The following is a 23,835-nucleotide window of genomic DNA, read 5'->3' on the forward strand; positions in this document are numbered from 1 at the left end:
TATATATATTCGCGAATATTAAGGTGTATGAGCTGCCATGTCTTAACATACAATTGTTATGATTGTTGTATTATCGAAAGTCAACAAGTATGATTTAGTGAGGCAGTCTCATGCCAAATCATCAGTAAAATCGAGTGAGCAGAAAGAAAAAATAAAATTTTAGAAGACAATAAATTTTTATCAGTGAAAAAAATTTAAATTTTGCATAATGAGGTGATTTTTAAATTTTTTATGCGATGATGAATTTATTTTTTTTTTGGTTCTGTTACGATTCATAAACTCGAGAATGTAAAAGACAACAGTGATGTATTTTGTACAGTATCGTGTTTCATATGAAAAAATTATATGTATATTTTTATAGAATTATTTGATTGCAAGTCATTCCTTTAAGATAATAGGATTATGATCAGTTGATTTTTAAGCGGAATTTTGAATTCATAACTTAGACTTTGATTTTTTTTTGGGACTATTAGTGTATATAAAATTGTGAGGTTGAATTAAAGGGGGTTTTGAGGGTGAGATGCGTGCGTAGAATAGAACACATTGGAATGATGTGGTATGCAGGGGGCGACGTGATGTCAAGGGGTCGTATACCGTCGTGCTCAAGGGTCGTATACCGTCGGTGTGAAGGGTCGTATACCGTCGTGCTCAAGGGGTCGTATACCGTGTGCTCAAGGTTCGTATACCGTCGTGATTTCAAGGGGCCGTATACCGTCGTGCTCAAGGGTCTATACCGTCGTGCTTAAGGGTCGTTTATACCGTCGTGCTCAAGGGGTCGTTACACCTTCGTGCTCAAGGGGTTCGTATACCGTCGTGCCCAAGGGGGTCGTATACCGTCTTGCCTCAAGGGTGTTTATACCCGTCGTGCTCAAGGGGTGTTATTACCGTCGTGCTCAAGGGGTCTTATACCGTCGTGTCAAGGAGTCGTACGTCGTGCTCAAGGGTTGTTATACCGTTCGTGCTCAAGGGGTTCGTTTATACCGTCGCCTGCTCTAGGGTCGTATACCGTCGTCCAAGAGTCGTATACCGTCGTGCTCAAGGGTTCGAACGTTGTCAGGAGGACGTCGTGCTCAAGGGTCGTACCTATTAAGATATACGAAGTTAGGTTAGCATGGACGATGGCATGTCAGGTCATGCTATTGTGTCTTGGGTCGGTGGGTTAACCACTGTCTCTCCCCGAAGATAACTTGTCTATGACTATAGTGTTGTGGCTAGCAAGTGCTAATTTGCCAGTCATGGGAGTGGTGTTCTGGGCCGTAATGGTTGAAACATGCCTTTAAATATGTCATCCTAGCGGTAAAGACTAGTTTTAGAGAGAGAGAGAGAGAGAGAGAGAGAGAGAGAGAGAGAGAGAGAGAGAGAGAGAGAGAGAGAGAGTGGGGGGTGAGTGTAGTTAAACTGGTGAGGTGTGGAGGAGGGTTGGGGGGCCGTTCTTAAACTTGGGTTTCTAATGGGTAATGGTTGATAATGGAGTCAATTGGGTTTGGGAAAAACAGTTCTATTCCTAAGATGGTTTTGATGTGAGATTTTGATCATATTTGAACGTCTGAGTGAGGCAGTTCACTTCTGAGGCCAGCCAATGTCTTTGCTAACTCTTAAATCCACTCAACTTTAGTCGAATCTCATCTTATTTAGCACTGGAGTGTGTGTGTGTGTGTGTGTGTGTGTGTGTGTGTGAAAGGTGCAATTTGCATAAGGCTTTAGAGAAATTTTGGTGGAAACATAAGAGAGAAAATTGGTCACAGACGAAATAGGAGAGGGTTGTAAATTTCAGAACATGTCATTGCTCGGCTCCTTGTAAGCCATCTTGAGCAATTGTTTTGGTCTTATTCATGTTCGTCAACTCAGTATTTGTTGCCGTGTCCAAATTCATGTCTCTGTAACTACTGATTTGTCTGCCTGTGTCTCTGGTCCTTTCTTGATGTTCTTGTACATTTTGATTCTCTACGCGAGGTAGCTTCATTAACGGAAGATCGCCCGCTGCACATGCCTGGTCCAGGCCATTAGGTAGCACATGTCTCCAATTCACTCCGTCCCTTGCACGGCTCGCACCCTCCTGCACGCTCAAAGCATCTTTCAACGCCCCCTCTCCAATTCTTCATTGATATCCCCTTTTTATGATTTCACCCGTGTCCTCTTCCAGTATGTATCCCCCCCTCTTAAATTATGAAGCCGATCACGTAATATGTACATTGCGAAGTTATGCTCCACTTCCAGTATGCTGAATATATGAATTAGAATAATATCTGAATATACGTAGTCCAATCCACTGATAAAGTCATGTAATACAGGATGTTCTGGGTCGGGCAATATGGTTTTTTTTTTTGTGACATTTAGAGCCAGCAGTGAGAGACGATTGCACTCTATACATGTGGGATTTCTATATAGTGGTGTTGTGAATTTATTGTGAATAGGAATAGTGTGTTATAGATACATGGGTGTGACGGGATGAGACGATTTTCCACTCGTGCTGTGGGGGCCTGGATGTGGAGAGGGAGGTGTGGGTGTCGGTGCGCCAAACATGACAGCTAGAGATTGGACTGTGAGGGGACGTGGCCAATTCTTCGTTTGTTCCCGGCGCTACCACTTATCGTAGTGTGTCTGTGTGTGTGGGTGTTTACTGTTGATTCTATGATGGGATATGTATGCCACGGGTCGAAACTCCGCATGAGGATATGTCAATTACTCAAGATGTTAATTGCAAGATAGATTTTAATCTTGTTAAAGTTAATTGGTTTTTCCAGCATTACTTACTGGTTATCTCTCTCTCTCTCTCTCTCTCTCTCTCTCTCTCTCTCTCGAGAGAGAGAGAGAGAGAGAGAGAGAGAGAGAGAGGTTATGAGGTTATGAGGTTACTCCTATAGGGTTTGTGAGTCACATCCACCTCATATATTTATGAGGGACCGTATCTCACCAGGGAAGGAGGGGTGGGGGGTGCCCGTCCCTCGTTTTCCTTATTCAATAGAAAACCATCCGTGGGGGAAGGGGGGGGTGGGGTGTTGCCCAGCCCAGACGAACCCCCTATAGACAGTACCCAATGACTTTGTGGACCATGGAGAGCAAAATTGGTCCGCGGGCGCGGTCGGAAATGGGCGAGGGCGCGCAGGCGTGTGTGTTCGTGTGGCGCAGTCCAAATTGCCGGAGCGCAAAAGGGATTCGACATATATGTATACATATATATATGTGGCTCTGGAGGCGTGTTGCATGACGAAGGGGTAAGTACAGGTGTGATGAGAGGGTCAATGCGTGTCCATGCATGTGTTCATGCCCACGCCCGCCTTCCCCCGCGCCCTCCCCACGCACACACTCACACACACGCATACACATACACACACGCGTGTACGTGGTATAGCGGTTAGCGTTACTGACCATTGCGCCTGCACGGGGTCAGCCTTGGGGGGTCCAACCCACATGGGTTCGAATCCTGGTGGCGGGCGTAGGCCCACAGTCAATCCAGCTGTTCATCTTCTTTTGAGGGCTGGTGGATTATATGGGTGCCCGGCCTAGGGAAGTGTGTGTGTGTGTGTTTTCATACATAGGAGTGAAGACATGGTGTATAGAATTAAGGATAAGAGACGAGGTAACACGAGTTTGAAACTCATTGTAGCACACAAATAGCAATCCCACACACACACACACACACACACACACACACACACACACACACACACACACACACACATGCACGCACACACACACATGCACGCACGCACACAGTCCATGTAGAAGAAAATGGGTATGGGTCGGTGGTAAAGGGAAAGCGCTGGGAAGACCAGAGGGAAGACGTGGTGTGGGTAGGTGACTGTGCTTGTGGTGAAGTGTTGTTTTGGTGGTGGTAAGTGGGGGGGGGGGGGGGGGATGAGTGGTGGTTGGAGAGGGGGGGGTGGTGGTAGGAGGAGGGGGGGGTGTGGTTGTTATGATAATAATCCTGGATGGTTGTGGGTCACGGGTTGTTAATGGAGGAGGGGTGGTTGGCTGTCGAGGGACTGGTAACGAGCAATCGTGGTTGATGGTGGTTAAGGAGAGATGGTGGTTGGAGGTGGTGGTGGTGCCTCGTTGGAGGGCTGAGAGCAAGAGAGAAATGGTGGTTTGGAAGGCCATTGTCGCGCTAATGGTCGTTGGCCGTGTGAGATGTTAATCACCTGTTAACGTAACAGGTCACGACGGGTAATTGACAGTTGACCTGGAATGACAGTTGACCCCCCCCCCCCGGAGTCATTACGTAATGGCTGGTCTGTGTCATGAAGTGATCACGAATTCGGCTGTGACATGACACAGGGGCAGTTAAGGATGGCGTGTTGTCATACCGAGATGACATGACACACAGACATGACATGCCTGACATGACACGCAGATATGACATGCCTGACATGACACACAGACATGATATGCATGACAAGACACACAGATATGACATGCCTGACATGACACACAGACATGACATGCCTGACATGACACACAGATATGACATGCCTGACATGACATGCTTGACATGACACACAGACATGACATTCCTGACATGACACACAGACATGATATGCATGACATGACACACAGATATGACATGCCTGACATGACACAGACATGACATGCCTGACATGACACACACACACGATATGCCTGACATGACACACAGACATGACATGCCTGACATGGCACAGACATGACACACAGACATGACATGCCCGACATGACACACAGACATGACATGCCTGACATGACACACAGACATGACATCCCTGTCATGACACACAGACATGACATCCCTGTCATGCAGACATGACATTAATAACCTCAGTGCGAATGATGCCAGAATTTTCCGACAATATATATATATATATATATATATATATATATATATATATATATATATATATTCCTATGAGTCCACGGGGAAAATGAAATACGATAAGTTCCCAAGTGCACTTTCGTGTCATAATCACATCATCAGGGGAGACACAAGAGAGAAATATAACAATCAGTTGATATACATCGAAGAGACTCGTTTTACAAGGTCATGCACACTAGTTATGTCGGTAGTTGGGAATAACACAGACTTTAAAAAGGTCAAGGAAGGTCACACATACCCATACGTCATTGTGGACTCACCATTAGAAACAGCCTAAGCACCCTTCCCTTCCCTTCCCTTCGTTTGGGAAATCCTTCCCTATTCCACTTGCCTAAAGCACCCGTCACTTCGAGTTGGTCTAAGGCCTTTCTTCCCTGCCCCCCCACCACCCCTTCCATCATCAACGAGAGTGACTGAAGATTCTAGGGTTGTTGACCCAACCCTCGTCCTCACCCAATTACACTAAATAGTGTAGAGTACAATATGGCCAAATGGGTCACAGAATAGGTGTTTCAAATTCACCCTCACTCACAATTACGGGGCCGAGCAAGTAAGTGGCTAAAGTGGAACGCCTTTGCATGATGTCGTGAGATGTGAACGAGACACAAGCTTTCTCCAACGACCTCATTCAGTAGTTGCCATAATAGTGGTTCGCCCCTCAGAGACGTGTTTAATCCCCGTTCTGTATTAAAAAGAGAAACGGTAATTCTTCTAGTTCCACAAAGTCCTATAAAGCAATCCTCTCCTATCATTATGGGGGCCATGTGGAAAGCCACAGTTATAAGATCAAGAGACGAGGTTCAAAACATAAAGGAGATTGGAAAATTAACAATGGTCATTAAGTCCTTTGTGGCCGATGGTACGAGTTCATCCAGTCTCTTTTTTTTCTCTATGGTTGTTTACCTCGTGTGTACACATGGGGTGGGAAAAAGATGGTAGGCAAACCTCTTCGTTGCATGGTAGAAAAACAGGAGAAAGAAACCCAGGGTCTTACCCCCTGATGGACGTAGCCAGCCACCATGACTGTAAAATAATATTGTATACACTGCACGAAAGAGAAGCAGTCATCCTGTGTGTGTGTGTGTGTGGCTACATACATATATACATATATGTTTCCATTACATACATAACGCATTTTTCAAAGGACCTTAGACAATCACGATGATGCTCTGCGGTTGGCGAAACAGGAAAAAAGAGTTCAGTCCACAGTGTCGGGAAAGACAATGCCCTTTTTATATTTCAATTCTCCCGGAGACAAAGGCGAGCTGTGGGTGGTTGGTGATGGGGTAGGAGAGGGGAGAGAGAATGCCTCTCATTTTCCTAATGGCTTTGGCTTCCTGATCTCATCGACAAAGGCAGAAGTGAGGTCAGCCAGCCCTCTGTCGGTGTCAGTGCCTCAACATAGCCGTCTTGAAATTGGAATGGATATATATGATCATTGGTTCACGTTCCCTACCACAAGAACTCGCAAGAGAATAGCAACATGTGATGTAAGCTTATTTGGATTCTAGAAAAGCCATACAGACTTGACCTACGTGTTTGAATTCTATTCCAAAGAGACACTGGACCCCTTTTTATCTAAGTCAACCCCTTACGGGAAAAGAAAGGAGTGACATCAGAACCAAGGGTTGATGATAGACCAACCATTTGAGGGAAAGCCAGGGAAAAAAGTTAGGAAAAGTTGATTTCGCAAGAGTTTAGACGTGGAAGGAAAGAAGATGAAGTGGCATTGGCCAATTGGAAGAGAATTGGCGACGCTCAGATGGGACATGTTGGACATTAGGGGGCCAAATGGGTTGACCAATTGCTGCCATTAGGATTCGAACCTATATGGGATGTACCACATAAGTGGGCCCTCAAATGCATGCATCGTGGTCAGCAACGCTAACCTCCGCGACACGACGTAGACCCATGAAATGGGTTTAAACATCTTTTTTTTCCCTGTGAGTTGGACAGGTTTTTGCCTCTCCATCATAGCGATTACGGAAGAAATAGAGAAAAAAAAACTAACATTGACAAGTTGAAAAAAAAGAAAAAGAAAATGGGAATATCGTAGTGGCTGGGCAATTCATTGCCAGAGGACAAAGAACGGGATGGGGGAGGGGGAAAAAATGAAACAGTGAAATAGAAAATGGGATAGGAAGAGGGAGAGAAGAAAGGAAAAGGAGACGAGGCATTAAATTGGGTGTAGCCAGGCTTGCTATGGACAGGAAATCGTAGGAGAAAAATATTGATGGAACTCCAAAGAGACGGAGCCCTCAAAGAAAACGAGGAACACAGGCTACATTGACTAATTAGATGGCATGAATCCCCGTTTTTTATGTTGTTGTTGTTATTATTATTATTATTATTATTATTATTATTATAATTGTTATTGTTATTGCTATTATTATTATTATTATTATTATTATTATTATTATTATTATTGTTATTGCTATTATTATTATTATTATTATTATTATTATTATTATTATTATTATTATTATTATTGTTGTTATTGCTATTATTATTATTATTATTATTATTATTATTATTATTGTTATTGCTATTATTATTATTATTATTATTATTATTATTATTATTATTATTATTATTATTGTTATTGCTATTATTATTATTATTATTATTATTATTATTATTATTATTATTATTATTATTATTATTATTGCTGTTATTATTATTATTATTAGTATGCTATTATTATTATTATTATTATTATTATTATTATTATTATTATCATTATTATTATCATTATTATTATTATTATTATTATTATTATTATTATTATTATTATTATTATTTATGAAATGTCATTATTTCCTGCATTACTTACACACACAATGACACGATGGATAACACCAGTCCTTTTTGGTACGTAATTCGTTTCTTAATGTCTTTTGGGGGAGTTATTTACACACACACACACACACACACACACACACACACACACACACACACACACCAAACACTTCGATCACGCCAGTAAGGTCGACATTATTTCCTTATATTTACGATGCTTTCGACTCTACTCATCTCTAAAATGTCGAAAGTCATCCACTATATTAATTTCCATCACCTTACAACACCGCAGGGGACGAGTCTGTGTTTTAAAAAGGGCCTGTTCCCGTTTTCCATTTTCTTTTGTTTTCTAATGTCGTTTCCCGTTTTCTCTTTCTCTCCCAGGTCGTATTGCTATTGGATAAACATTGAGTGACATCACACAAAATTCGACGCATACTAGCATTATTTTCAAAGCCATTTGTTCGTGCCAAGTCACACTAGAAGAGTAAAAATCGAAGGAATTATCGAAGTTTTCGTTAAAAAACAAATTATGTATATAATAGCCTTACTTAGTGACTACGTAAATAGATTTTGAAAACATCCCCATTTGACTACGTAAATAGATTTTGAAAACATCCCCATTTGACTACGTAAATAGATTTTGAAAACATCCCCATTTGACTACGTAAATAGATTTTGAAAACATCCCCATTTGACTACGTAAATAGATTTTGAAAACATCCCCATTTGACTACGTAAATAGATTTTGAAAACATCCCCATTTGACTACGTAAATAGATTTTGAAAACATCCCCATTTGACTACGTAAATAGATTTTGAAAACATCCCCATTTGACTACGTAAATAGATTTTGAAAACATCCCCATTTGACTACGTAAATAGATTTTGAAAACATCCCCATTTGACTACGTAAATAGATTTTGAAAACATCCCCATTTGACTACGTAAATAGATTTTGAAAACATCCCCATTTGACTACGTAAATAGATTTTGAAAACATCCCCATTTGACTACGTAAATAGATTTTGAAAACATCCCCATTTGACTACGTAAATAGATTTTGAAAACATCCCCATTTGACTACGTAAATAGATTTTGAAAACATCCCCATTTGACTACGTAAATAGATTTTGAAAACATCCCCATTTGACTACGTAAATAGATTTTGAAAACATCCCCATTTGACTACGTAAATAGATTTTGAAAACATCCCCATTTGACTACGTAAATAGATTTTGAAAACATCCCCATTTGACTACGTAAATAGATTTTGAAAACATCCCCATTAATGAGGGAAATTACAGAATACATCATGTGAGTGGGTCCATGAGGTATACAGGGAGGGTCATGGGTCATGGGTCATGGGGCCAGATGGAGGGGTCATGGGGTTGTGGAGGGGTTAAAGGGGTTTGTGGTGGAGGGGTGAGGGGGGGTTCATGGTGGAGGGGTCATGGGGTTTGTGGTGGAGGGGTGAGAGGGGGTTTGTGGTGGAGGGGTGAGAGGGGGTTATGGTGGAGGGGTGAGAGGGGGTTATGGTGGAGGGGTGAGAGGGGTTTGTGGTGGAGGGGTGAGAGGGTTTGTGGTGGAGGGGTGAGAGAGGGGTTTATGGTGGAGGGGTGTGAGAGGGGTTTGTGGTGGAGGGGTGAGAGGGGGTTATGGTGGAGGGGTGAGAGAGGGGTTTATGGTGGAGGGGTGATGGGGGTTTATGGTGGAGGGGTGAGAGGGGGTTCGTGCCCACCCGCCCACTCACTCACTGTCATTCACTCACTCCCTCACTCATTGACTCTTTCCCTCGTTCATTCATTCACTCACCCACACACACTCCCTCCTTCCCTCCCTCCCTCCCTCCCTCCCTCCCTCCCTCCCTCCCTCCTTCCCTCCCTCCTTCCCTCCCTCCCTCCCTCCCCCCGGAGAAACTTAGGTTTACATCTCGCCACGCGTCGTAAGACCCTCCACCCCGACCTCCCCCCCGCGGGGCCTCCCCTGCAGTAGCAAGGCGCCCTTACCTGCCCCTGTGTATACTGACCCACCCAGCCAGCCACGTCGGCAGACGTATATCTATGGCGGGGTTCAGTGCGACGGTGGAGGATGTGACTGACGCACCTCCGGATGGTGTTGTTGTGAAGTATAGATGGGTAATGGTGTTCTATGGGGGTGTAAGTTAACTCCCCGGAGACTGGGGAGGATATTGTTCTATGGGGTGTAAGGTAGCTCCCCGGAGACTGGGGAGATATTGTTCTATGGGGGTGTAAGGTAGCTCCCCGGAGACTGGGGAGAATGGTGTTCTATGGGGGTGTAAGGTAGCTCCCCAGAGAATGGGGAGAATGGTGTTTCTGGGGGGTGTAAGGTAGCTCCCCGGACACTGGGGAGAATGGTGTTTCTGGGGGGTGTAAGGTAGCTCCCCGGACACTGGGGAGGATATTGTTCTCTGGGGGGTGTAAGTTAGCTCCCCGGAGAATGGGGAGAATGGTGTCTTTGTGGGGTGTAAGTTAGCTCCCCGGAGAATGGGGAGAATGGTGTTTCTCTGGGGTGTAAGTTACCTCCCCGGACCCTGGGGAGAATGGTGTTCTATGGGGGTGTAAGTTACCTCCCCGGACCCTGGGGAGAATGGTGTTTCTCTGGGGGTGTAAGTTACCTCCCCGGACCCTGGGGAGAGTGTTCTATGGGGGTGTAAGTTAACTCCCCGGAGACTGGGGAGAATGGTGTTCTATGGGGATGTAAGTTAACTCCCCGGAGACTGGGGAGAATGGTGTTCTATGGGGGTGTAAGTTACCTCCCCGGAGACTGAAGATAACGGTGTTGCTGTGGGGGTGTGAGGGCCATCTCCCCCGGAGTCTGGGGAGGAGGGAAATGCAGACTCACCCCGGCTTGGGTGGTTAGGTTTACTGCGGGGTGATTTAAATCACCCCCTGACACTGGGCGCCCACCTCCACGGTGTCATTACGCCATCATGTCATTATCCCGCTGCCAAATGCCACGGACGAAGTGGGGTTCGAAATTGAGCTCCGGGCTCTGGAGTAATTGAATTTCTCCCGACCAGGTTATGATGTGTCGCTTGTTGCTGTGTGTGTGTGTGTGTGTGTCTGTGTGTGTGTGTGTGTATGTGTGGGTGTGTGTGAGGTGGGTGTGTGTGTGTGTGTGTGTGTGTCTGTGTGTGTGTGTGTGTGTGTGTGTGTGTGTGCCTGTTTGTGTGTGTGTGTGTGTGTGTGTGTGTGTGTGTGTGTGTGTGCCTGTTTGTGTGTGTCCGTGTGTGTCTGTGTGTGTGTGTATGTGTGTTTGTTTGTGTGTGTATGTGTGTGTGTATGTGTCTGTGTGTGTGTGTGTGTGTGTGTGTGTGTGTGTATGTTTGTGTGTGTGTCTTTGTCTAGGTGTGTGTATGTGTGTGTGTGTGTGTGTGTGTGTGTGTCTGTGTGTGTGTGTTTGTGTGTGTGTCTGTGTGTGTGTGTCTGTGTGTATGTGTGTGTCTGTGTCTGTGTGTGAGTGTGTGTGTCCGTGTGTGTGTGTGTGTGTGTGTGGGAATGGATAGCTAGCCTTCGTCTGCACCCAGGAGATGAGAGAGAGATGAGAGAGAGAGAGAGAGAGAGAGAGAGAGAGAGAGAGAGAGAGAGAGAGAGAGAGAGAGAGAGAGAGGTACCTCTTGGGGGGGGGGGTTTCTCATTTGGCGTCGATAAACCCAGAATTAATTCACACCTGCTATCCATGACGTCTTTGGGGGGGGGGAGGTGGTTTTTTTTTTGGGGGGGAAGGTCAGAGAGACGAATCTCTGGGGGTTTAGGGGGGTGGTGGGTTAGTCGAGGGACGAGCGGCAAGGTGTGTGCTAAAAGACGATTGAAAAAAAGATGAAAAATATTGATGTCGACTGATGGTGTAGATGTGGCAACAGCGCGTCAGCACTCGGGTGCTGATGCATGGTCAACAACTGTATACAAGGTCGTGGGGATAGAAATATACATAATGATGGTATTGCACGAAGGGGCTGGGGTTCATACAGACACACAGACGCCAAAGATTAGAATATTGTGCTCTCATACAGACACACGGACGCCAAAGATTAGAATATTGTGCTCTTATACAGACACACGGACGCCAAAGATTAGAATATTGTGCTCTCATACAGACACACAACGCCAAAGATTATAGGACGCCAAAGATTAGAATATTGTGCTCTCATACAGACACACGGACGCCAAAGATTAGAATATTGTGCTCTCATACAGACACACAGACGCCAAAGATTAGAATATTGTGTTCTCATACAGACACACGGACGCCATAGAATAGAATATTGTGCTCTCATACACACACACAGACGCCAAAGATTAGAATATTGTGCTCTCATACAGACACACAACGCCAAAGATTATAGGACGCCAAAGATTAGAATATTGTGCTCTCATACAGACACACAGACGCCAAAGATTAGAATATTGTGCTCTCATACAGACACACGGACACCAAAGATTAGAATATTGTGCTCTCATACAGACACACGGACACCAAAGATTAGAATATTGTGCTCATACAGACACACGGACGCCAAAGATTAGAATATTGTGCTCTCATACAGACACACGGACGCCAAAGATTAGAATATTGTGCTCTCATACAGACACACAGACACCAAAGATTAGAATATTGTGCTCTCATACAGACACACAGACGCCAAAGATTAGAATATTGTGCTCTCATACAGACACACAGACGCCAAAGATTATAGGACGCCAAAGATTAGAATATTGTGCTCTCATACAGACACACAGATGCCAAAGATTAGAATATTGTGCTCTCATACAGACACACAGACACCAAAGATTAGAATATTGTGCTCTCATACAGACACACAGACGCCAAAGATTAGAATATTGTGCTCTCATACAGACACACAAACGCCAAAGATTAGAATATTGTGCTCTCATACAGACACACGGACGCCAAAGATTAGAATATTGTGCTCTCATACAGACACACAGACGCCAAAGATTAGAATATTGTGCTCTCATACAGACACACGGAAGCCAAAGATAAGAATATTGTGCTCTCATACAGACACACAGACACCAAAGATAAGAATATTGTGCTCTCATACAGACACACGGACACCAAAGATAAGAATATTGTGCTCTCATGCAGACACACAGGCGCCAAAGATTAGAATATTGTGCTCTCATACAGACACACGGACGCCAAAGATAAGAATATTGTGCTCTCATACAGACACACAGATGCCAAAGATTAGAATATTGTGCTCTCATACAGACACACAGACGCCAAAGATTAGAATATTGTGCTCTCATACAGACACACAGACGCCAAAGATTAGAATATTGTGCTCTCATACAGACACACGGACGCCAAAGATTAGAATATTGTGCTCTCATACAGACACACGGACGCCAAAGATTAGAATATTGTGCTCTCATACAGACACACGGACGCCAAAGATTAGAATATTGTGCTCTTATACAGACACACAGACGCCAAAGATTAGAATATTGTGCTCTCATACAGACACACGGACGCCAAAGATTAGAATATTGTGCTCTCATACAGACACACGGACGCCAAAGATTAGAATATTGTGCTCTCATACAGACACACAGATGCCAAAGATTAGAATATTGTGCTCTCATACAGACACACGGACGCCAAAGATTAGAATATTGTGGTCTCATACAGACACACAGACGCCAAAGATTAGAATATTGTGCCAGTATATTCGCACGACCGAAGATAAACTTTAAGAACACGTCTTATGAAATTGTTTTTTTCTAATGTTTTCGAAGTGTTTTCATCATTCCACGTTGTCTATTCCAATTGCTAATTTTCCAATGTAAGATGGGTCATTATTTGTAGGATAGAACCAATTATCAACTAAGAAGAAGAAGAAAAAAAAAATGAAACTGAAAATGGAATGTGGGGTTAGGCCCATGGGGTTGTCACCCCCACGAGATAGGTCGATCCGCCGATCATGTTGTCCTCGTCCACACCGCTCCCTCTGCCTGCAGTGGTTCCCGCCTACTGTCATTACTCATTGTTCCTAAGGTGTAATGACAAGGTTGTCCCTGTGTGGGTGTTAATGGACACACACACACACACACACACACACACACACAACACACACAACACACACACACACACACACACACACAACACACACACACACACACACACACTGGCCTCCGTTACGTGGTGGTTTGCTTTATTAACAATGAGTCGAGGACGCATGTGTTCGAATCCCAGGTGAGGTAGTGGGCCCACAGCCAATGCTAGCTGTTCATCCTTCCCGTGAGGCTGATCTGTAGATGGGTACGTGTCCATTTCTTTCCTGTACCGCTGTCCAGTCCGTTCCCCGTACCGCTGTCCATTTCCCTGTGTCTAAAGCAACGTAGATTTGATGATGGGATCAATTGATGATTTAATTACTCATACCATTTCCATGTGTCTAAAGTCACATGGATTGGATGATGGGATCAATTGATGATGTAATTATTCATACCATTTCCCTGTGTTTAAACCCACGTGGATTTGATGATGGGATCAATTGATGATTTAATTACTCATACCATTTCCCTGTGTCTAAAGCCACATGGATTTGATGATGGGATCAATTGATGATGTAATTATTCACACCATTTCCCTGTGTTTAAACCCACGTGGATTTGATGATGGGATCAATTGATGATTTAATTACTCATACCATTTCCCTGTGTTTAAAGCCACATGGATTTGATGATTGGATTAATTGATGATGTGGATTATTCATACCATTTCCCTGTGTCTAAATCCACGTGGATTTGATGATGGGATCAATTGATGATTTAATTATTCATACCATTTCCCTGTGTCTAAAGCCACATGGATTTCATGATGGGATCAATTGATGATTTAATTACTCATACCATTTCCCCCGCGCCACGTCGATCATACGCATGTGATGAATGTACGATACGCATCTCTCTCTCTCTCTCTCTCTCTCTCTCTCTCTCTCTCTCTCTCTCTCTCTCTCTCTCTCGTGTCAGAGGAATGGGGACATGTTTACCAGAGAAAATGGGTGTAGGTGATAATATTATGAGGTTTTACTGCTCATGGCAGAAAGAGGCTATGATTAATGGGGTTGTGTTAGAAGACACAGTTCATGGGTATTGTAAGGGCTCATCAAACACCTCTTCTTGACCCATGGCTATCATGAAAATCAGAACTTAAAAAAGAGTCAATTGGACTGCAGTCCAATTCACTCCCGCAGTTTGCCGCACTTCATCTGACGCCAGGGTTTCACCACCTCATCTCTTTTCACAATGTCAGCTGGCGAGGGACTCTCTTCCTCACTCTTCGCATACCTCCACGTCCCAAAGGCCCTCCACATGTGTCACCGTATCATCAAACACAGTCAACATTCCTTCAAAATACTCGCTTTATCTGCTCTTTAATTTCTTTTTTGTTAGCTGAGACGGGTCTGCCAGCTGACACGCTAATGGGGGCCATGTCTTTAAATTTATATATATATATATATATATATATATATATATATATATATATATATATATATATATATATATAGCCTTGTTTGAGCCAGGTACCCATTTTATCGAGCGAAACCCAGGGGATAGATGAACAGCTGTGTTGGCTGTGGACGAACTGCCCTAACCAGGATTCGAACCCAGGCGTTTGACCGTGAGCGGCCTGTGAATACGATACGCTCAGAAATATATATATATATATATATATATATATATATATATATATATATATATATTCTTGTGACGGCTGTAAATGTCAAAATCCATAAAAAACCAATGGGAAGATAATATCAAGCGACACGCGTGAAGCGAGATCAAAGGATGATTGCTCCAACTGGCAACACTGCGGCGAGGGGAGGGGTGCCTCCCCTAACTTGGCAACACTACAAGGCAAGCTGGCGACCGTGTGTGTGTGTGTGTGTGTGTGTGTGTGTGTGTGTGACCCGAGGGTTTGAATTGGTAACTGTGTTACGTAGGTTGGCCCGGGCCACCAGACGACTGAGGTATGGACACTGTACCACACACTGTACCACAGACTGTGCCACACACTGTACAACACACTGTACAACACACTGTGCAACACATTGTGCCACACACTGTACCACACACTGTACCACACACTGTACAACACACTGTGCCACACATTGTGCCACACACTGTGCCACTCACTGTACAACACACTGTGCCACACACTGTACAACACACTGTACCACATACTGTACCACACACTGTACAACACACTGTGCCACACACTGTGCCACACACTGTACCACACACTGTACAACACACTGTACCACACACTGTACAACACACTGTGCCACACACTGTACAACACACTGTACCACACACTGTACCACACACTGTACAACACACTGTGCCACACACTGTACAACACACTGTACCACACACTGTACAATACACTGTACAACACACTGTGCCACACACTGTACAACACACTGTACCACACACTGTGCAACCTTAGATAATTGATAATTATTTGATAATTGATAAGTGTATTAACTCTGCCCTACTTTGTAAGTATCCATTCTCTCTCTCTCTCTCTCTCTCTCTCTCTCTCTCTCTCTCTCTCTCTCTCTCTCTCTCTCTCTCTCTCTCTTCCCGAATGCAGACACAGGGGAAAGGTTACGAAAGAAGGCAAAGCAATTCTTTAGACCATTTATATATATATGTAATTTATATATATATATATATATATATATATATATATATATATATATATATATATATATATATATATATATATATCCACTCCCAGATATCTAAAACACTTCACTTCCTCCAGTTTTTCTCCATTCAAACTCACCTCCCAATTGACTTGACCCTCAACCCTACTGTACCTAATAACCTTGCTCTTATTCACATTTACTCTCAACTTTCTTCTTCCACACACTTTACCAAACTCAGTCACCAGCTTCTGCAGTTTCTCACATGAATCAGCCACCAGCGCTGTATCATCAGCGAACAACAACTGACTCACTTCCCAAGCTCTCTCATCCCCAACAGACTTCATACTTGCCCCTCTTTCCAGGACTCTTGCATTTACCTCCCTAACAACCCCATCCATAAACAAATTAAACAACCATGGAGACATCACACACCCCTGCCGCAAACCTACATTCACTGAGAACCAATCACTTTCCTCTCTTCCTACACGTACACATGCCTTACATCCTCGATAAAAACTTTTCACTGCTTCTAACAACTTGCCTCCCACACCATATATTCTTAATACCTTCCACAGAGCATCTCTATCAACTCTATCATATGCCTTCTCCAGATCCATAAATGCTACATACAAATCCATTTGCTTTTCTAAGTATTTCTCACATACATTCTTCAAAGCAAACACCTGATCCACACATCCTCTACCACTTCTGAAACCGCACTGCTCTTCCCCAATCTGATGCTCTGTACATGCCTTCACCCTCTCAATCAATACCCTCCCATATAATTTACCAGGAATACTCAACAAACTTATACCTCTGTAATTTGAGCACTCACTCTTATCCCCTTTGCCTTTGTACAATGGCACTATGCACGCATTCCGCCAATCCTCAGGCACCTCACCATGAGTCATACATACATTAAATAACCTTACCAACCAGTCAACAATACAGTCACCCCCTTTTTTAATAAATTCCACTGCGATACCATCCAAACCTGCTGCCTTGCCGGCTTTCATCTTTCGCAAAGCTTTTACTACCTCTTCTCTGTTTACCAAATCATTTTCCCTAAATCATGGAACCATGGAAGCGGAAGTGGATCATAGGGTGGGGGAGGGGGCGAAAATTTTGGGAGCCTTGAAAAATGTGTGGAAGTCGAGAACATTATCTCGGAAAGCAAAAATGGGTATGTTTGAGGGAATGGTGGTTCCAACAATGTTGTATGGTTGCGAGGCGTGGGCTATAGATAGAGTTGTGCGCAGGAGGATGGATGTGCTGGAAATGAGATGTTTGAGGACAATGTGTGGTGTGAGGTGGTTTGATCGAGTAAGTAACGTAAGGGTAAGAGAGATGTGTGGAAATAAAAAGAGCGTGGTTGAGAGAGCAGAAGAGGGTGTTTTGAAATGGTTTGGGCACATGGAGAGAATGAGTGAGGAAAGATTGACCAAGAGGATATATGTGTCGGAGGTGGAGGGAACGAGGAGAAGAGGGAGACCAAATTGGAGGTGGAAAGATGGAGTGAAAAAGATTTTGTGTGATCGGGGCCTGAACATGCAGGAGGGTGAAAGGAGGGCAAGGAATAGAGTGAATTGGAGCGATGTGGTATACAGGGGTTGACGTGCTGTCAGTGGATTGAATCAAGGCATGTGAAGCGTCTGGGGTAAACCATGGAAAGCTGTGTAGGTATGTATATTTGCGTGTGTGGACGTGTGTATGTACATGTGTATGGGGGGGGGTTGGGCCATTTCTTTCGTCTGTTTCCTTGCGCTACCTCGCAAACGCGGGAGACAGCGACAAAGTATAAAAAAAAAAAAAAAAAAAATATATATATATATATATATATATATATATATATATATATATATATTGGAAAGGATCACAGTTTTGCGCGTGATCAAGTATATTCCTATGAGTCCACTGGGGTAAAATGAAACACAAGTTCCCAAGTGCAGTTTCGTGTCATAATCACATCATCAGAGACACAAGAGAGAAATATAACAGTCAGTTGATATACAACGAAGAGACGTAGCTAAGGACGCCATTTGCTTAAACATTATGTGCTCAGGGTTGCTTATCTGTACTTACAAGATCGGCGGGATGTGTGAGAGGGATCAGCAAATAAATGTTTATTGAATGTTTTCACAATTGTTTGTTATTTGTTTATCGCGTTGCGCCAGGAATGGACTGGGGGGGGGGGTCATCAAATGGCCTCGTTTGCTCGTAATGTGCCTGGTCAGTTGTTTGAATCACTTGTCCTCATGTTGACAATATTACGTCGTGTTAATTGTATCATTCGACCTCATTAAGGTGTTAATTGTGTCATTCGACCTCATTAAGGTGTTCAATCATTCGACGTCATTAAGGTGTTAATTATATCATTCGACCTCATCAAGGTGTTAATTGTATCATTCGACCTCATTAAGGTGTTAATTATATCATTCGACCTCATCAAGGTGTTAATTGTATCATTCGACCTCATCAAGGTGTTAATTGTATCATTCGACCTCATTAAGGTGTTAATTGTATCATTCGACCTCATTAAGGTGTTAATTATATCATTCGACCTCATTAAGGTGTTAATTGTATCATTCGACCTCATTAAGTATAGAACTCTACTTTCAACCCCCCTTCCCCTCCACTTGGTCAAACTCATTAAGGATAGAACTTTGCTGTCTACCTCCCCACTTGGTCAACCTCATAAGAGTACAAGTCTACTGTCAACCCCCCACCTGGTCAACCTCACAGGGGTACGAATTTCTTCTGTCAACCCCATTTCCCCCTAGTCGACCCTCACTGGTGATCACACAGTTTCTCAACCTCATAAGGGCACAATTGTACTCTTAACCCCCCCTCATACATCCAACCCCATAAGGCCACATTTCTCAACCTCATAAGGGCACAGTTGTACTCAAAACCCCCCTCACACATCCAACCTCATAAGGCCACATTTCTTAACCTCATAAGGGCACTATTGTACTCTCAACCCCACACATCGAACCTCATAAGGCCACATTTCTCAACCTCATAAGGGCACTATTGTACTCTCAAAACCCTCCTCACACATCGAACCTCATAAGGCCACATTTCTCAACCTCATAAGGGCACAGTTGTACTCTCAACCCCCCCTCACACATCCAACCTCATGAGGCCACATTTCTTAACCTCATAAGGGCACTATTGTACTCTCAACCCCCCCTCACACATCCAACCTCATAAGGCCACATTTCTCAACCTCATAAGGGCACAGTTGTACTCTCAAACACCCCCTCACACATCCAACCTCATAAGGCCACATTTCTCAACCTCATAAGGGCACAATTGTACTCTCAGCACCCCCCACCCCCTCACACATCCAACCTCATGAGGCCACAACCCTGCCATCAACCCCATTTGCGGCAGTGGGGGGGCGGCCTACCCCCCCACCCCGCCCCAACCCCTCTCTCCCCCTCACGAGGGGAAAGGAGGGAGGGAGATCTCATATATTAAGTCGACCTCATTCGCATCAAACAGCATCGCGCAATACACTCACCTTTTTATGAGGGAATGAGGTGGCCTCAGCTTCCGGTAACGTCTTAACGACCCCTCTCTCCCTCCCCCCTTCGTAACTACCCAGTCCCCTCATAACGACCGACCCTCCCCTCTCCCCCCCCTCGCTCGAAAGGCCAGGCCTGGGGGAGGGTTCGAAATGTCTCCCTCATACTCCTCATACTTACATCTCTCCCTCATACTTACGTCTCCCTCATCGTCCACTCCCTCATACTCGTTATTACCTCATAATTGACAGAGAGGCTTGCCTGCCTCCCTCATACTGGTCACTGTCTCATATTTGCCTCTCCTTCATTCCTCCCTCATACTTGTCTCTCCCTCATACTTGCCAGTCTCTTGTGCCTCCCTCATATTGGCCTATCCTCCATTGCTCCCTTATACTTGTCTGTGACTCCCTTATAATTGTCATTCCCTCATACTTGTGTCTCCCTCATACTTGCCAGTTTGTCATTCCCTCATATTTGTCTCTCCCTCATACTTGCCTGTCTGTTATGCTTCCCTCATACTTGTTGTTTCCTCATACTTGTCACTCCATACTTGTTACTCGCTCATACTTGTCCCTCCCTCATACTTGTCCCTCCCTCATACATGTTACTCCCTCATACTTGTCCCTCCCTCATACTTGTCCCTTCCCCATACTTATCCCTCCCTCATACTTGTCCCTCCCTCATACTTGTTAGTCCCTCATACTTGTCCCTCCCTCATACTTGTTCCTCCCTCATACTTGTCCCTCCCTCATACTTGTCCCTCCCTCATACTTGTTACTCCCTCATACTTGCCAATTGAATTTACACATTAAGTAGTTAACTCGTTAATATCACACGTCAAGTAGTTGTAAGTGAACTAAAAAGTGGAGGGCGCGCGTCCCATTTTCTTCGTAAAGTCCAGCTCCCTTTATCTCCAAGCAATGAGATTTGATTATACTGTCGAAGCTGATTTATGATTGGCTGGCTCCCTTGTCATCCAGGTCGGCCCGGGAGCTTCGGCGAGGGTCGGGCGGGGTGTCATTATCGACCAATCATAATCGGGTTTCACACGGCGGACCCGGGAATATCAGTGTAATGATTGGGTGGAGGCAGATCGAGGTGGCGTTTCCAGAGGTGCCTTCTCATCTCGACGAACACCGCTCGCTTCTCATGTCTTTTTCTTCCCCCCCGAATGGAAATTTGACGCCGTACTTGTGCGTATTACGCGATGATCAGTGGATAAGATGGTCAATGCGTAAGTGATGGCTTTACGCACGTGTTGTTTTGTTTATATGTCATCTTTAAAGGTCGGGGGCCCCGAGCTTAGTTTGTGGAAAGTGTATATAAGAAGGATGAGAGAAAGATTGGACATGATATGAGACATTATGTCTCTCTCTCTCTCTCTCTCTCTCTCTCTCTCTCTCTCTCTCTCTCTGTGGAAGGTAAATACGAAGGATGAAGCAAAGAATTGGATGGGATATGAGACAATATGTCTCTCTCTCTCTCTCTCTCTCTCTCTCTCTCTCTCTCTCTCTCTCTCTCTCTCTCTCTCTCTCTTTCTCTCTCTGCCACCTCATTATAACGACCTCCCTGTTGTAACAAGGCCCTTCCTCCTTAACAAGCACCCAGTAATCGGTCATTTCCGTCGCAAGATCTTACGTCTCCCAACACCAATTAAGGCACACACACACCAGGTACTTCCGACAGCGAATACAATACTCTATTCTACTGTATTGTCTCGTTCACTGTATTGTATTGTAACGTGCCCCCTTCCTCGTTGTATTGTACTGAGGTACACAGACGCCCTTCTTCGTTGTATTGTACTGAGGTACACAGACGCCCTTCTTCGTTGTATTGTACTGAGGTACACAGATTAATCTATGACGTGCTGTCCTTCACTGTATCGTATTATCTCAACTTTATTTCCATACGATCAAGTCTCGATTCATCTGGGACTGTTTAAACCCACACATCCAGTTTTCTATTCCATGTTTCTGCTATGATTACCCTATGCTAATTCGTTATTTCTCCGGGTCAGAGCGATGAATTATCTTAATCTTTGTTGGTTAACTCGCGTATATCTGTTTCATCTATGTTCTCCCATAGAGTCTAAGTTATAAATGGAATATTGGATGATTTGGTATCTATCAGGGAAGACATCCATTCAGACGAAGAATATTGTTATCAAAACCCTACATATCATGGCTCCTTCTCTTTCTTCCTCTTTTCATAGAATTCCAAGTATTTTCCAATCTCGAAACACTTCATATATCTCTCTCTTCCGTTCTCTTTGTCTGATGCCAAGGACGGATATAGGTTTCCCTGTAATAGACACACACACACACACACACACACACACACACACACACACACACACAGCTTTTTCACCAACAGGTTTCTGTGTCTCGTTTGGAAACCCTCTCATTCTCACACCGATCATACATTGTTCACCACCTCCCATCCTTTCTTCTTTTACTCATTTCCAAAACTGATCCTTTTTAAGATGGGTTCCGTTCCTGTATCTTCTTCTCCCCCCCCCCCCCCTGGAGAAATAGAGAGAGAGAGAGAGAGAGAGAGAGAGTTGGGAAGGAAAGAGAAGAAAAGAGGGAGGCTTAGAGAAGAGGAAGGAGATAAAGAAGAAGAAGAAGAAGAAAAGGAGGAGAAGAAGAAGAAGAAAAGGAGGAGAAGAAGAAGAAGAAGAAGAAAAGGAGGAGAAGAAGAAGAAGAAGAAGAAGAGGTAGAAGAACAAGAACAAGAAGAAGAAAAGGAGAAGAAGAAGAAGAAGAAGTAGAAGAAGAAGTAGAAGAAGAAGAAGAAGAAGAAGAAGAGGAAGAAGAAGAAGAAGAAGAAGAAGAAGAAGAAGTGTCTAGGTTAATTAAGTATCGCCTGAGTGTATATATATATTCGATATTGTCCACTTCATGTACACAGCCATGCACAGTGTACAACACACTCCACAATATGACCTCAAGACGTGGTATGAGTGTGCATCATGAGACACAGTGTTCAAGTCCTTCTCTTTAACTGCTTCTTGCATGACGACACGTCCCTCATTCAAGGTCCATGACCCGTTAATTACCCCTTTTAGGTCGTTTAGGCTTTGGAAAGGTTGTGTTGACGTATGACCTCCAAAAAAGCGTAGGCTAAGATAATTTAGCCAATAGATTATCATTAATCATGGAACTGAAATGAGTTCCATGGTAACTTGGGGTGTGTGTGTGTGTGTGTGTGTGTGTGTGTGTGTGTGTGTGTGTGTGTGTGTTTTGGATACAGTGGACAGCGTTTCGTGTGATATAGTGAACGCCTGGTGGAGTGTATAGTGATGGCCTAGGAGTGATTGTGATGAGGGTGAAGGAGAGGGAGATGTCTAGTTATGGCTTAATTAAAGAGTCATTTATTATTATTATTTATTTTTATGGTGTGGCAGGGGGCGATAAAGAGGGTATCGAGAATGGGCTATCGAAATTCCATTTATCTTGACGTTAAAGTGGTTTTATGACTTTAGGTTTTCCCATTTTCTTCTCTCCAGGCGAGGATGAACAGCTGGATTGACTGTGGTCCGTCTCCCGCGGCCGGGGTTCGAACCCATCCAGCCTCGAGTCTGCAGTGGCCATACCTGAATGGTTTTGAATGGCTTGTAAGGTATGGGTCAATCATTTAACGAGACAGTTAGTTCATTAATGCCAACGAGTGTGTTGGGAGAGTATATTGAGGGGCTTCGAAAAGGAAATTTGTGGCAATATATAAAAAAAAAAAATTTTCTAAACTTTTCAAAACAAAAGAAGCGACTTTGGCTGGTGTTGGCAACCCTGAACTTTGCCCTAATCCTCGCCCCGTTCCCAGAGGGTTTATCAGCGTTGCCAACACAGCTAGAAATTGACGCTTGCTGTTCGCTACATCCACCGCATCGGTTACAAAAAAACTCTCATTAACAAGAAACAAAGACAATTACTGTTCATATTTATAGTATT

General features: G+C 43.9%; 1 long non-coding RNA gene across 1 annotated transcript in view; it reads left to right on the forward strand.

Annotated features, from left to right (window-relative positions):
- The window catches only part of LOC139764757 (uncharacterized), a 360,623-nt gene extending 337,132 nt beyond the window's left edge, over positions 1 to 23,491 (forward strand). Inside the window, exon 4 of the long non-coding RNA XR_011716451.1 lies at positions 23,394 to 23,491. This is a non-coding gene — a long non-coding RNA (uncharacterized lncRNA). The remainder of the gene's footprint in view (positions 1 to 23,393) is intronic.
- The last annotated feature ends 344 nt before the right edge of the window (positions 23,492 to 23,835 follow it).

Source organism: Panulirus ornatus, chromosome 51 (assembly GCF_036320965.1).
Source record: "Panulirus ornatus isolate Po-2019 chromosome 51, ASM3632096v1, whole genome shotgun sequence".
In the NCBI taxonomy this organism is placed as follows: Eukaryota; Metazoa; Arthropoda; class Malacostraca; order Decapoda; family Palinuridae; genus Panulirus; species Panulirus ornatus.